Source organism: Anomaloglossus baeobatrachus, chromosome 6, assembly GCF_048569485.1.
Source record: "Anomaloglossus baeobatrachus isolate aAnoBae1 chromosome 6, aAnoBae1.hap1, whole genome shotgun sequence".
In the NCBI taxonomy this organism is placed as follows: Eukaryota; Metazoa; Chordata; class Amphibia; order Anura; family Aromobatidae; genus Anomaloglossus; species Anomaloglossus baeobatrachus.
Window position 1 is genome coordinate 276,692,980 of NC_134358.1, and position 15,016 is coordinate 276,707,995.

The following is a 15,016-nucleotide window of genomic DNA, read 5'->3' on the forward strand; positions in this document are numbered from 1 at the left end:
TGGATCTGGGCCGTAAAAAATCAGGAGACCCACCTGAATTGGAGCTTTGTTCGTCGAGTAGATCCTGTAGATCCTGAAGGGCGCCCCTCTCGGTCTCGTCCAAATCATCCTGTGGTTGTCCCCGTGAATATAACTTCTTAAGAAGTAATTTCCGGGCGAATAAATTCGTGTCCTTTAACGCTAAAAAAAGGTCAAAAGAATTGGTAGGACAAAAATTAAGCCCCCTGGAGAGCACATCAAGCTCATCATGAGACAGGACATGTGTTGATAAATTAATTACCTGCAATATACCCTTATTGTTGCTTCCCCCGAGTGGTTTGGAAGGAGCGTCAGATGTCTTTTGGCGACTTCGGGTCATGGCACCAATGGGATTTGCAAGGTTACGTGTCCTGTCAGATGAGCCCGATGGTGCCTCCTCCAGGGATGACTCTGAAAAGAGTGAAGTTGAACGAGAATGAGAGGGGGGCCCTTGTCTTGAGAATCTTCGACCTCGGTTAAACCGATGGCTCCACCTATAAGCTGTCCCCGAGGAATAGTCCTGGGCGTCACGTTGAAACTTTTTTGATTTTAGATCACAAACTTCTTTTTCCCACTTTTGGGCATCACCAGCAATTTCTTGGTTAAATTTATCAAAGGCATCAGCTAAGCACAAACTCTGAATGGTCCTTTCCAGAGCCTCCAATTCAGATTCAAGAGCCTCCAATGCCGTGCTGTTGTGTTTGGACAGGAGGTCCATGCATTTAAGGGAGCATGATTGCAAATTAGTCTCCCACTCATTCTTGAATGTATCCTCAACCATGGGGAAGGAAGGGAATACCTGTATCCGGAGTCCCCGGGGTACCCAGGAATTCTCTGTATATTTTGTTAAAAAAGCACGATTCCACCATAGGCGGATCCTCTTCCTATACAACTCCCTGTATCTCTGCATGGAAAGTTGCAAGGATTGATTTTGTGTGTTAATCGGGTCACTGGTAACATTAAAACTTGTGGTCCCACATTCCTGGAAGACTTTGTCCACTTGAGTGCGCCACACATGGTCGCGTGAGCGGAAATTCATTTTAATTGGCTTAAAGGCTGTGAAGAACACAGAGAGACAAATTAGATATAACAATATCGCCATGATACTTATAACTCCATGGAGGCCACAAATGGGGACCCCCTAGGGCAAGAGCCTACTCCAAATAGCATACAAGATAGGAGGACAAAGGAGATCGGGCAACGACGTGCACATAAAAATTCAATTTTATTATATAAAATCTTGTGAAGACAACTAGTACAAAAGACATATAAAAAGACAAGTCATACCAGGATGAGGAACAATTGGAAAAAGTGGTAAAAATAAGTGGGCAGATCAATGCCACACAGCCTGCCCATATGCTGTACAAGGGTAGGTATATAAGAGGGCGTCACACTCCACAGTTATATGGCGTGGTGATAAAGTAATAAAGTGACGGGCTCATGGAGAGAAAACAATAGCAGGCATAAAGTGGCGAGCTATGTGTTAGAGTCTTGAGTGTAAAAGACTAATGTTAAGATATATTATCTCCATGTAGGCACATCCAAACAATAATGGCACCACGTCGCAGGGGCACTCAGGCTAGGACATAAGAGAATAAGTATCCCAGCATAAGTGTACGCAGAAGGATATGTCCCAGCATGGGTGACCCAGCTATCAGAGCAACACAGGGAGCGTGAACAATACCTGAAGTGTAGCAGGGCAGGTTGTGGGGATGAAAAGCCTCCTTGACAGCTGTTTCGCCTATGGCTTTATCGAAAGGAGGTGTAGATACTACGTATTGCACCATTTTATTTAGGAACCACCAGGTGTATGTGATCAAACTGACTGTGATGTACATACTGCGCGTGCGCCGGCGCCGGAGTACGGAGGGCGGCAGGGAACAAGAAGCCCGCTGTATAGGGCGCATGCGCGGGACCACAGGACGCGTCGCTATGGTACCCGGGCACGCGCACCAGCCAGGCTCGCTCCCCACCGCCGCCCGCAGTCAGCGCGCCGAGGGACGCGCAACACCACAACAGGTGATCACAGAAGGCGTGCACTAGCGGTCAGACGCTATGTAAGTATACAATACATTAAATAGAACCAGAATTACATATATTAAGACCACCGGTGACGCAATGAAAACAATATCTATAGCAAGGTAATCTTGTCCAAAAAGGAGGAGCATGAAAGGGACCTAAAAAAGAAGAACTGACATAATACGGAAAGATTAAATAACAGATAAAAACAACACGTTAAAATAGAGGAGCCCACATTACACCACTTATTCAATATAACTGGTGCCACACACATACTGTGAGGCACAAATGACCCGAAAGTATATCCTAAGACAGTGGAGTATAAAAACTCCATATCACAGTCAATCAATTAAGATATACAGAGATGGAAGCAAGGGAAAGGGAAGCGTCACAAAAATGGAGCATAGCTGACCACTTCATTTAAACCAAAGGGCACGAGGGTGTTCAGGGAGACAATCCACCTCGACTCCCGCTGAGCGAGAGTCTTGCGTAGATTGCCGCCCCGAACACCCCCATGAATGACATCAATGCCCCTGATCTGTAGAGATTTCGGGCTGCAATTATGAACAGCTCTGAAGTGGCGGGGCAGTGTTTTCAGGAGAGTGATGTCCTCCACTGAGGCTGCTGCAAGGATATCTCTCACGTGCTCCCTGACCCTAATGCGGAGCTCACGGGAGGTGAGTCCGACATAGATTAGGGAGCACGAGCATGTGGCATAATAAACCACATGTGTGGTGCCACATGTAATGTAATCCTTGATGGAAAACACCTTTTTGCCATCCGAAGAGGAGAATGTGGGTGCCCTAATGATGTTACCACATGCGGCACAATGGCCGCATGGAAAGCAGCCACGGAGAGGACCCCTGGACCCAAAAGGATTTTGTCTGGGGGGGATATAATGGCTCCTGACGAGAAGATCCCCCAGGTTCTTCGCCCGTCTAGCTGTCATGAGGGGTCTCCTGGGAAGCACACTGGCCAAAGTAGGCTCAGTAAACAGCACCGGCCAGTGCCTCTCAAGGATTCCCCTCATCGTGTCCCATTCATGATTAAATGTCCCAATAAACCGGATCTCCCTGTCCATGGTTGGCCGACGTTGTTTGTATTGGTGAAGGTGTTCCCTGGGGGTATTTTTTGCACGCAAATAGCCTTTTTTAATACATCTATTGCTATACCCCCTTGCTCTAAACCTGCACCGGAGATCGGACGACTGGGTTTCAAAGGTTTCAGTCGTCCGATCTCCGGTGCAGGTTTAGAGCGAGGGGGTATAGCAATAGATGTATTAAAAAAGGCTATTTGCGTGCAAAAAATACCCCCAGGGAACACCTTCACCAATACAAACAACGTCGGCCAACCATGGACAGGGAGATCCGGTTTATTGGGACATTTAATCATGAATGGGACACGATGAGGGGAATCCTTGAGAGGCACTGGCCGGTGCTGTTTACTGAGCCTACTTTGGCCAGTGTGCTTCCCAGGAGACCCCTCATGACAGCTAGACGGGCGAAGAACCTGGGGGATCTTCTCGTCAGGAGCCATTATATCCCCCCCAGACAAAATCCTTTTGGGTCCAGGGGTCCTCTCCGTGGCTGCTTTCCATGCGGCCATTGTGCCGCATGTGGTAACATCATTAGGGCACCCACATTCTCCTCTTCGGATGGCAAAAAGGTGTTTTCCATCAAGGATTACATTACATGTGGCACCACACATGTGGTTTATTATGCCACATGCTCGTGCTCCCTAATCTATGTCGGACTCACCTCCCGTGAGCTCCGCATTAGGGTCAGGGAGCACGTGAGAGATATCCTTGCAGCAGCCTCAGTGGAGGACATCACTCTCCTGAAAACACTGCCCCGCCACTTCAGAGCTGTTCATAATTGCAGCCCGAAATCTCTACAGATCAGGGGCATTGATGTCATTCATGGGGGTGTTCGGGGCGGCAATCTACGCAAGACTCTCGCTCAGCGGGAGTCGAGGTGGATTGTCTCCCTGAACACCCTCGTGCCCTTTGGTTTAAATGAAGTGGTCAGCTATGCTCCATTTTTGTGACGCTTCCCTTTCCCTTGCTTCCATCTCTGTATATCTTAATTGATTGACTGTGATATGGAGTTTTTATACTCCACTGTCTTAGGATATACTTTCGGGTCATTTGTGCCTCACAGTATGTGTGTGGCACCAGTTATATTGAATAAGTGGTGTAATGTGGGCTCCTCTATTTTAACGTGTTGTTTTTATCTGTTATTTAATCTTTCCGTATTATGTCTGTTCTTCTTTTTTAGGTCCCTTTCATGCTCGTCCTTTTTGGACAAGATTACCTTGCTATAGATATTGTTTTCATTGCGTCACCGGTGGTCTTAATATATGTAATTCTGGTTCTATTTAATGTATTGTATACTTACATAGCGTCTGACCGCTAGTGCACGCCTTCTGTGATCACCTGTTGTGGTGTTGCGCGTCCCTCGGCGCGCTGACTGCGGGCGGCGGTGGGGAGCGAGCCTGGCTGGTGCGCGTGCCCGGGTACCATAGCGATGCGTCCTGTGGTCCCGCGCATGCGCCCTATACAGCGGGCTTCTTGTTCCCTGCCGCCCTCCGTACTCCGGCGCCGGCGCACGCGCAGTATGTACATCACAGTCAGTTTGATCACATACACCTGGTGGTTCCTAAATAAAATGGTGCAATACGTAGTATCTACACCTCCTTTCGATAAAGCCATAGGCGAAACAGCTGTCAAGGAGGCTTTTCATCCCCACAACCTGCCCTGCTACACTTCAGGTATTGTTCACGCTCCCTGTGTTGCTCTGATAGCTGGGTCACCCATGCTGGGACATATCCTTCTGCGTACACTTATGCTGGGATACTTATTCTCTTATGTCCTAGCCTGAGTGCCCCTGCGACGTGGTGCCATTATTGTTTGGATGTGCCTACATGGAGATAATATATCTTAACATTAGTCTTTTACACTCAAGACTCTAACACATAGCTCGCCACTTTATGCCTGCTATTGTTTTCTCTCCATGAGCCCGTCACTTTATTACTTTATCACCACGCCATATAACTGTGGAGTGTGACGCCCTCTTATATACCTACCCTTGTACAGCATATGGGCAGGCTGTGTGGCATTGATCTGCCCACTTATTTTTACCACTTTTTCCAATTGTTCCTCATCCTGGTATGACTTGTCTTTTTATATGTCTTTTGTACTAGTTGTCTTCACAAGATTTTATATAATAAAATTGAATTTTTATGTGCACGTCGTTGCCCGATCTCCTTTGTCCTCCTATCTTGTATGCTATTTGGAGTAGGCTCTTGCCCTAGGGGGTCCCCATTTGTGGCCTCCATGGAGTTATAAGTATCATGGCGATATTGTTATATCTAATTTGTCTCTCTGTGTTCTTCACAGCCTTTAAGCCAATTAAAATGAATTTCCGCTCACGCGACCATGCGTGGCGCACTCAAGTGGACAAAGTCTTCCAGGAATGTGGGACCACAAGTTTTAATGTTACCAGTGACCCGATTAACACACAAAATCAATCCTTGCAACTTTCCATGCAGAGATACAGGGAGTTGTATAGGAAGAGGATCCGCCTATGGTGGAATCGTGCTTTTTTAACAAAATATACAGAGAATTCCTGGGTACCCCGGGGACTCCGGATACAGGTATTCCCTTCCTTCCCCATGGTTGAGGATACATTCAAGAATGAGTGGGAGACTAATTTGCAATCATGCTCCCTTAAATGCATGGACCTCCTGTCCAAACACAACAGCACGGCATTGGAGGCTCTTGAATCTGAATTGGAGGCTCTGGAAAGGACCATTCAGAGTTTGTGCTTAGCTGATGCCTTTGATAAATTTAACCAAGAAATTGCTGGTGATGCCCAAAAGTGGGAAAAAGAAGTTTGTGATCTAAAATCAAAAAAGTTTCAACGTGACGCCCAGGACTATTCCTCGGGGACAGCTTATAGGTGGAGCCATCGGTTTAACCGAGGTCGAAGATTCTCAAGACAAGGGCCCCCCTCTCGTTCTCGTTCAACTTCACTCTTTTCAGAGTCATCCCTGGAGGAGGCACCATCGGGCTCATCTGACAGGACACGTAACCTTGCAAATCCCATTGGTGCCATGACCCGAAGTCGCCAAAAGACATCTGACGCTCCTTCCAAACCACTCGGGGGAAGCAACAATAAGGGTATATTGCAGGTAATTAATTTATCAACACATGTCCTGTCTCATGATGAGCTTGATGTGCTCTCCAGGGGGCTTAATTTTTGTCCTACCAATTCTTTTGACCTTTTTTTAGCGTTAAAGGACACGAATTTATTCGCCCGGAAATTACTTCTTAAGAAGTTATATTCACGGGGACAACCACAGGATGATTTGGACGAGACCGAGAGGGGCGCCCTTCAGGATCTACAGGATCTACTCGACGAACAAAGCTCCAATTCAGGTGGGTCTCCTGATTTTTTACGGCCCAGATCCACGCGCTTCCCCCCCATGTCTCTTTGCCCAGCCATAGACATATTCCTCAGATTGGTGACCGCGGACCTCAAAAAAGTTTCTACAAAACGTAGGTATGATAATTTGACTCATCGGCAGAGGTCGGCGGTCACCTCTCTGCAGAGTTATGATGATATTGTTATCAAGGGGGCAGACAAGGGGGGGAACATAGTGGTCTGGCCAGTTGATAAATACGAAAGAGAGGCATATAGGCAATTGAGGGATAAGACAACTTATGAACGTTTGAGCTATAATCCCACTACTTCTTTTTCCCTCCTTTTAAGGAAAATTTTGATACAGGCTCACCAAAAAGGCACCATTGACGAGAAGATGCTCCAGGGTTTGCTCACTAGCTGTCCACGTGTCCCTACATTTTATTTGTTACCCAAAATCCATAAAGATGCCCTCAACCCCCCGGGGCGTCCGATTGTGTCCGGCATAGGAGGGTTATGTGAACCAATTTGTAAATTTGTTGATTTTTATTTAAAACCTTTAGTTGAAAACTTACCCTCCTATGTCAAGGACACCACGGACGTCCTGAGGCGTCTTGATGGCATCTTTATGGATTCGGATATGCTCATGGTTTGTGCCGACGTGGAGTCGCTCTATACCTGCATCGGACATGCGGACGGTCTGGAGGCGGTCCGTTTCTACCTCTCAACCTCCGGTCTCGATGGCGCCATGGCTGCTCTGGTTCTAGAGCTGCTCGACTTTGCCCTGACACATAATTTTTTTGTTTTTAAAGATCTTTTTTATCTGCAGCGGCGCGGCACTGCGATGGGGGCTTCCTGCGCGCCCGCCTTCGCCAACCTCTTTCTGGGTTTCTGGGAGAGGTTGGTGTTCGGGGATGGTGGCGCTGTGGGGGGCTCCCATGTGCAGTGCTGGCTCCGCTACATTGATGATATTTTTATTATTTGGCAGGGCACTGTCGAGCAGCTCAGCCAGTTCATGGATGACCTCAATTCCAATTCTCTTAACATCAAATTGACATATAGATCCAGCAAAACACAGCTGGACTTTTTGGATATCAATATTTATGTGGATGCGTTGGGGGGCATTCAAACCGACGTCTTCCGTAAGGACACGTCGGTGAATGCCCTCCTGCACGCATCCTCGGGTCATACCATGTCAACCATACGCGCCATCCCGACCGGACAGTTCTTGAGGATGAAGCGGATTTGCTCCACTTCTTCCACCTTTGAAACCCAGTCGTCCGATCTCCGGTGCAGGTTTAGAGCGAGGGGGTATAGCAATAGATGTATTAAAAAAGGCTATTTGCGTGCAAAAAATACCCCCAGGGAACACCTTCTCCAATACAAACAACGTCGGCCAACCATGGACAGGGAGATCCGGTTTATTGGGACATTTAATCATGAATGGGACACGATGAGGGGAATCCTTGAGAGGCACTGGCCGGTGCTGTTTACTGAGCCTACTTTGGCCAGTGTGCTTCCCAGGAGACCCCTCATGACAGCTAGACGGGCGAAGAACCTGGGGGATCTTCTCGTCAGGAGCCATTATATCCCCCCCAGACAAAATCCTTTTGGGTCCAGGGGTCCTCTCCGTGGCTGCTTTCCATGCGGCCATTGTGCCGCATGTGGTAACATCATTAGGGCACCCACATTCTCCTCTTCGGATGGCAAAAAGGTGTTTTCCATCAAGGATTACATTACATGTGGCACCACACATGTGGTTTATTATGCCACATGCTCGTGCTCCCTAATCTATGTCGGACTCACCTCCCGTGAGCTCCGCATTAGGGTTAGGGAGCACGTGAGAGATATCCTTGCGGCAGCCTCAGTGGAGGACATCACTCTCCTGAAAACACTGCCCCGCCACTTCAGAGCTGTTCATAATTGCAGCCCGAAATCTCTACAGATCAGGGGCATTGATGTCATTCATGGGGGTGTTCGGGGCGGCAATCTACGCAAGACTCTCGCTCAGCGGGAGTCGAGGTGGATTGTCTCCCTGAACACCCTCGTGCCCTTTGGTTTAAATGAAGTGGTCAGCTATGCTCCATTTTTGTGACGCTTCCCTTTCCCTTGCTTCCATCTCTGTATATCTTAATTGATTGACTGTGATATGGAGTTTTTATACTCCACTGTCTTAGGATATACTTTCGGGTCATTTGTGCCTCACAGTATGTGTGTGGCACCAGTTATATTGAATAAGTGGTGTAATGTGGGCTCCTCTATTTTAACGTGTTGTTTTTATCTGTTATTTAATCTTTCCGTATTATGTCTGTTCTTCTTTTTTAGGTCCCTTTCATGCTCCTCCTTTTTGGACAAGATTACCTTGCTATAGATATTGTTTTCATTGCGTCACCGGTGGTCTTAATATATGTAATTCTGGTTCTATTTAATGTATTGTATACTTACATAGCGTCTGACCGCTAGTGCACGCCTTCTGTGATCACCTGTTGTGGTGTTGCGCGTCCCTCGGCGCGCTGACTGCGGGCGGCGGTGGGGAGCGAGCCTGGCTGGTGCGCGTGCCCGGGTACCATAGCGACGCGTCCTGTGGTCCCGCGCATGCGCCCTATACAGCGGGCTTCTTGTTCCCTGCCGCCCTCCGTACTCCGGCGCCGGCGCACGCGCAGTATGTACATCACAGTCAGTTTGATCACATACACCTGGTGGTTCCTAAATAAAATGGTGCAATACGTAGTATCTACACCTCCTTTCGATAAAGCCATAGGCGAAACAGCTGTCAAGGAGGCTTTTCATCCCCACAACCTGCCCTGCTACACTTCAGGTATTGTTCACGCTCCCTGTGTTGCTCTGATAGCTGGGTCACCCATGCTGGGACATATCCTTCTGCGTACACTTATGCTGGGATACTTATTCTCTTATGTCCTAGCCTGAGTGCCCCTGCGACGTGGTGCCATTATTGTTTGGATGTGCCTACATGGAGATAATATATCTTAACATTAGTCTTTTACACTCAAGACTCTAACACATAGCTCGCCACTTTATGCCTGCTATTGTTTTCTCTCCATGAGCCCGTCACTTTATTACTTTATCACCACGCCATATAACTGTGGAGTGTGACGCCCTCTTATATACCTACCCTTGTACAGCATATGGGCAGGCTGTGTGGCATTGATCTGCCCACTTATTTTTACCACTTTTTCCAATTGTTCCTCATCCTGGTATGACTTGTCTTTTTATATGTCTTTTGTACTAGTTGTCTTCACAAGATTTTATATAATAAAATTGAATTTTTATGTGCACGTCGTTGCCCGATCTCCTTTGTCCTCCTATCTTGTATGCTATTTGGAGTAGGCTCTTGCCCTAGGGGGTCCCCATTTGTGGCCTCCATGGAGTTATAAGTATCATGGCGATATTGTTATATCTCACTGCACATTCAGTTGTTGCTCTCTCGCTGTCACACACAACGATGTGTGCTTCACAGCGGGAGAGCAACAACTAAAAAATGGTCCAGGACATTCAGCAACAACCAGCGACCTCACAGCAGGGTCCAGGTTGTTGCTGGATGTCCCATACAACAACATCTCTAGCAACATCGCTGTTAGGTCACAAAAGTCGTGCCTTAGCGGCGATGTTGCTAGCGATGTTGCTTAGTGTGACGGTACCTTAAGAGTAGAGTTGAGCGCGGTTCGTGGTTCGTGGTTCTCCAGTTCTAGGCTCGAGTGATTTTGGGGCATGTTCTAGATCGAACTAGAACTCGAGCTTTTTGCAAAAGCTCGATAGTTCTAGAAACGTTCGAGAACGGTTCTAGCAGCCAAAAAACAGCTAAATCTTAGCTTGGTTTCTGCTGTAATAGTGTAAGTCACTCTGTGAATCAAACTATTATCACATTTCAGTGTATAGTGTGCGTGAACAGCGCCTTCAGATCACTGCTGTTTCTATAATGGCGATCGCCATTTTTTTTTTTTTTTTTCTTGTCTTCCTTCCCTAAGCGCGCGCGTCTTGTGGGGCTGGCCAGCATGTCAGCCAATCACAGACACACACACACCTAAGTGGACTTTGAGGCAGAGAAGCAACGGCATGTGTGATAGGATCTGCATGTCACATGTCCCTGCATTATAAAACCGGACATTTTCTTCACGATCGCCATTATCTGCCTTCTGCGTCTTTGGTGTCAGACATCACTGTCGCAGTTCCGTCCTTTGTCCTATCGCCGATACAGCTGTATGCGCTGCATACACAGCGTTAGACAGCTTAGGGAGAGCACATTCTAGCAGTCCTTTTAAGGGCTCGTACAGGCAGGGTCAGAGAGCCATAGGTGACAGGTCCTGCAAACAGCAACAGCGTCTGTGTAGCCCAGGTCAGGGATTTCCTCCCTGCATTTCACCATTAGGAGGGAATAGAAAGGCAGGCTTCCATTCCTCTACCCAGAGCACCACAATCCTGCCACTGTACCCTCTTGTCCTCTGCACACTCCAACTCATTCTAACTAAGCCATTATACTAGCAAACACTCAGTGTACCTAGTGGCATCCTATACGTGGCTATTGGACTTTGCTATAGTCCCACTAGTGCCAAGACATTTGCAGAGCGCATCTGCCTGCGTTGCACACTCCAACAAATTATAACGAAGCCATTATACTAGCACACACTCAGTGTACCTAGTGGCATCCTATACGTGGCTATTGGACTTTGCTATAGTCCCACTAGGGCCAAGACATTTGCAGAGCACATATGCCTGCATTGCACACTCCAAGTTTTTTAAACTAAGCAATTTTACTAGCAAACACTCAGTGTACCTAGTGGCATCCTATACGTGGCTATTGGACTTTGCTATAGTCCCACTAGTGCAAAGACATTAGCAGAGCACATCTGCCTGCATTGCACACTCCAAGTTTTTTAAACTCAGCCATTATACTAGCAAACACACAGTGTACCTAGTGGCATCCTATACGTGGCTATTGGACTTTGCTATAGTCCCACTAGTGCCAAGACATTTGCAGAGCGCATCTGCCTGCGTTGCACACTCCAACTAATTATAACGAAGCCATTATACTAGCAAACACTCAGTGTACCTAGTGGCATCCTATACGTGGCTATTGGACTTTGCTATAGTCCCACTAGTGCCAAGACATTTGCAGAGCGCATCTGCCTGCGTTGCACACTACAACAAATTATAACGAAGCCATTATACTAGCAAACACTCAGTGTACCTAGTGGCATCCTATACGTGGCTATTGGACTTTTCTATAGTCCCACTAGTGCAAAGACATTAGCAGAGCACATCTGCCTGCATTGCACACTCCAAGTTTTTTAAACTCAGCCATTATACTAGCAAACACTCAGTGTACCTAGTGGCATCCTATACGTGGCTATTGGACTTTGCTATAGTCCCACTAGTGCCAAGACATTTGCAGAGCGCATCTGCCTGCGTTGCACACTCCAACTAATTATAACGAAGCCATTATACTAGCACACACTCAGTGTACCTAGTGGCATCCTATACGTGGCTATTGGACTTTGCTATAGTCCCACTAGGGCCAAGACATTTGCAGAGCACATCTGCCTGCATTGCACACTCCAAGTTTTTTAAACTAAGCAATTTTACTAGCAAACACTCAGTGTACCTAGTGGCATCCTATACGTGGCTATTGGACTTTGCTATAGTCCCACTAGTGCAAAGACATTAGCAGAGCACATCTGCCTGCATTGCACACTCCAAGTTTTTTAAACTCAGCCATTATACTAGCAAACACTCAGTGTACCTAGTGGCATCCTATACGTGGCTATTGGACTTTGCTATAGTCCCACTAGTGCCAAGACATTTGCAGAGCGCATCTGCCTGCGTTGCACACTCCAACAAATTATAATGAAGCCATTATACTAGCAAACACTCAGTGTACCTAGTGGCATCCTATACGTGGCTATTGGACTTTGCTATAGTCCCACTAGTGCCAAGACATTTGCAGAGCGCATCTGCCTGCGTTGCACACTCCAACTAATTATAACGAAGCCATTATACTAGCACACACTCAGTGTACCTAGTGGCATCCTATACGTGGCTATTGGACTTTGCTATAGTCCCACTAGGGCCAAGACATTTGCAGAGCACATCTGCCTGCATTGCACACTCCAAGTTTTTTAAACTAAGCAATTTTACTAGCAAACACTCAGTGTACCTAGTGGCATCCTATACGTGGCTATTGGACTTTGCTATAGTCCCACTAGTGCAAAGACATTAGCAGAGCACATCTGCCTGCATTGCACACTCCAAGTTTTTTAAACTCAGCCATTATACTAGCAAACACTCAGTGTACCTAGTGGCATCCTATACGTGGCTATTGGACTTTGCTATAGTCCCACTAGTGCCAAGACATTTGCAGAGCGCATCTGCCTGCGTTGCACACTCCAACAAATTATAACGAAGCCATTATACTAGCAAACACTCAGTGTACCTAGTGGCATCCTATACGTGGCTATTGGACTTTGCTATAGTCCCACTAGTGCCAAGACATTTGCAGAGCGCATCTGCCTGCGTTGCACACTCCAACTAATTATAACGAAGCCATTATACTAGCACACACTCAGTGTACCTAGTGGCATCCTATACGTGGCTATTGGACTTTGCTATAGTCCCTCTAGTGCCAAGACATTTGCAGAGCGCATCTGCCTGCGTTGCACACTCCAACTAATTATAACGAAGCCATTATACTAGCAAACACTCAGTGTACCTAGTGGCATCCTATACGTGGCTATTGGACTTTGCTATAGTCCCACTAGTGCAAAGACATTAGCAGAGCACATCTGCCTGCATTGCACACTCCAAGTTTTTTAAACTCAGCCATTATACTAGCAAACACACAGTGTACCTAGTGGCATCCTATACGTGGCTATTGGACTTTGCTATAGTCCCACTAGTGCCAAGACATTTGCAGAGCGCATCTGCCTGCGTTGCACACTCCAACTAATTATAACGAAGCCATTATACTAGCAAACACTCAGTGTACCTAGTGGCATCCTATACGTGGCTATTGGACTTTGGGACCTTGCTATAGTCCCACTAGTGCCAAGACATTTGCAGAGCACATCTGCCTGCGTTGCACACTCCAACTAATTATAACGAAGCCATTATACTAGCAAACACTCAGTGTACCTAGTGGCATCCTATACGTGGCTATTGGACTTTGCTATAGTCCCACTAGTGCCAAGACATTTGCAGCACGTCTGCCTGCGTTGCACACTCCAACGAATTATAACTAAGTTACATTGTCAGGGATATTTATTCTTTATTATTCTGCTGTTAATAAAGCTAGACCACCACTGCAATCTTCACCACCTCTCAATTTTTACTACCACATTTTCAGTCCACAATCTTGTCGCAATCAACATGAGTGGCAAAATGACAGATGCTGGTGGAAAGGGGAAGAGGCGTGGTGGAAAAGGCAAAAAATGTTTTGTCAGTGGGGAAGGTGGCAAAGCTCCATTATCATCTGCTGAAGATAGACCATCTACTAGCAAAAGTAAGATGTCTACTACTTATTGTGGACAATCCGATGTGCTCCCTTTTTTACGGACACGAACAAGAGGAACAAAGGTAGATGATGGGCAAAAAAGGAAAATGCTTGAATGGATCTCAAGTGGTCCAACAAGTGCCCTCTCAGCCACTTCAAGTACCGCATCCAAAAAACACCATTCCTCTGAGTTGTCATCCCAATCACACTTGATTTCTCCCAGCTCTGAAGTCTCCATCAGCCCTGCACAGTATGGTGGAACTGAGATGGCTGAGTCTGCAGAGCTGTTCAGTCACACTATAGCCTGGGAATCAGAGGTCTGCTCCCAAGCTACAGTGAGTACAGAACAGGAAATGGTCTGCAGTGATGCCCAGAACCTTTGTGACTCAGATTCAGGCCGTGAGGACCAAGTTTCTGAGCATAATGTTGACCCTTTGTCACAAACTGTAACACCTGTGGTTATAGACAATGAGGAACATACTGATGAAGATGAGACGCAGATACCCGATTGGGATGACAACTTAAATATTCGGTCAGGGCAAGAAGAGGCTCGGTCTGAGGGGGAGGGGAGTGCAAACACAACAATTGATGATGACGTTCTAGATCCCACCTACTGTCAACCCCCAGTCAGGCACTCGAGGAGGTCAACAGAGGCGGTGGAGGAGGATGCAACCGACGACGAAGTTACCTTGCGCCTTCCTGGACAGAGTCGGAGCACTGGTAGCACGTCTACAACTGCATCCTCAGCCACCACTCTGCCTATGAGCATTATTCGGGGTGGATCAACAGGTCGCATGGCCTCTAAGCCTTGCCTAGCCTGGGCCTTTTTTCACATCGAAAAAGATTGCCCAACTCATGTGATATGTAACATTTGTCATGATTCTGTTAGTAGAGGTCAAAACCTCAGCAGTTTGACAACTTCTTCCATGAATCGTCACATGAATAAATATCATAAGTCCCGGTGGGAAGCTCACCGTGCTGCAATGCCGGCTAGCGGAGCGAACCATCCACCGCCCGCCCCTTTCAGTGCATCCGCGCGCTCTTCATCTTCTAG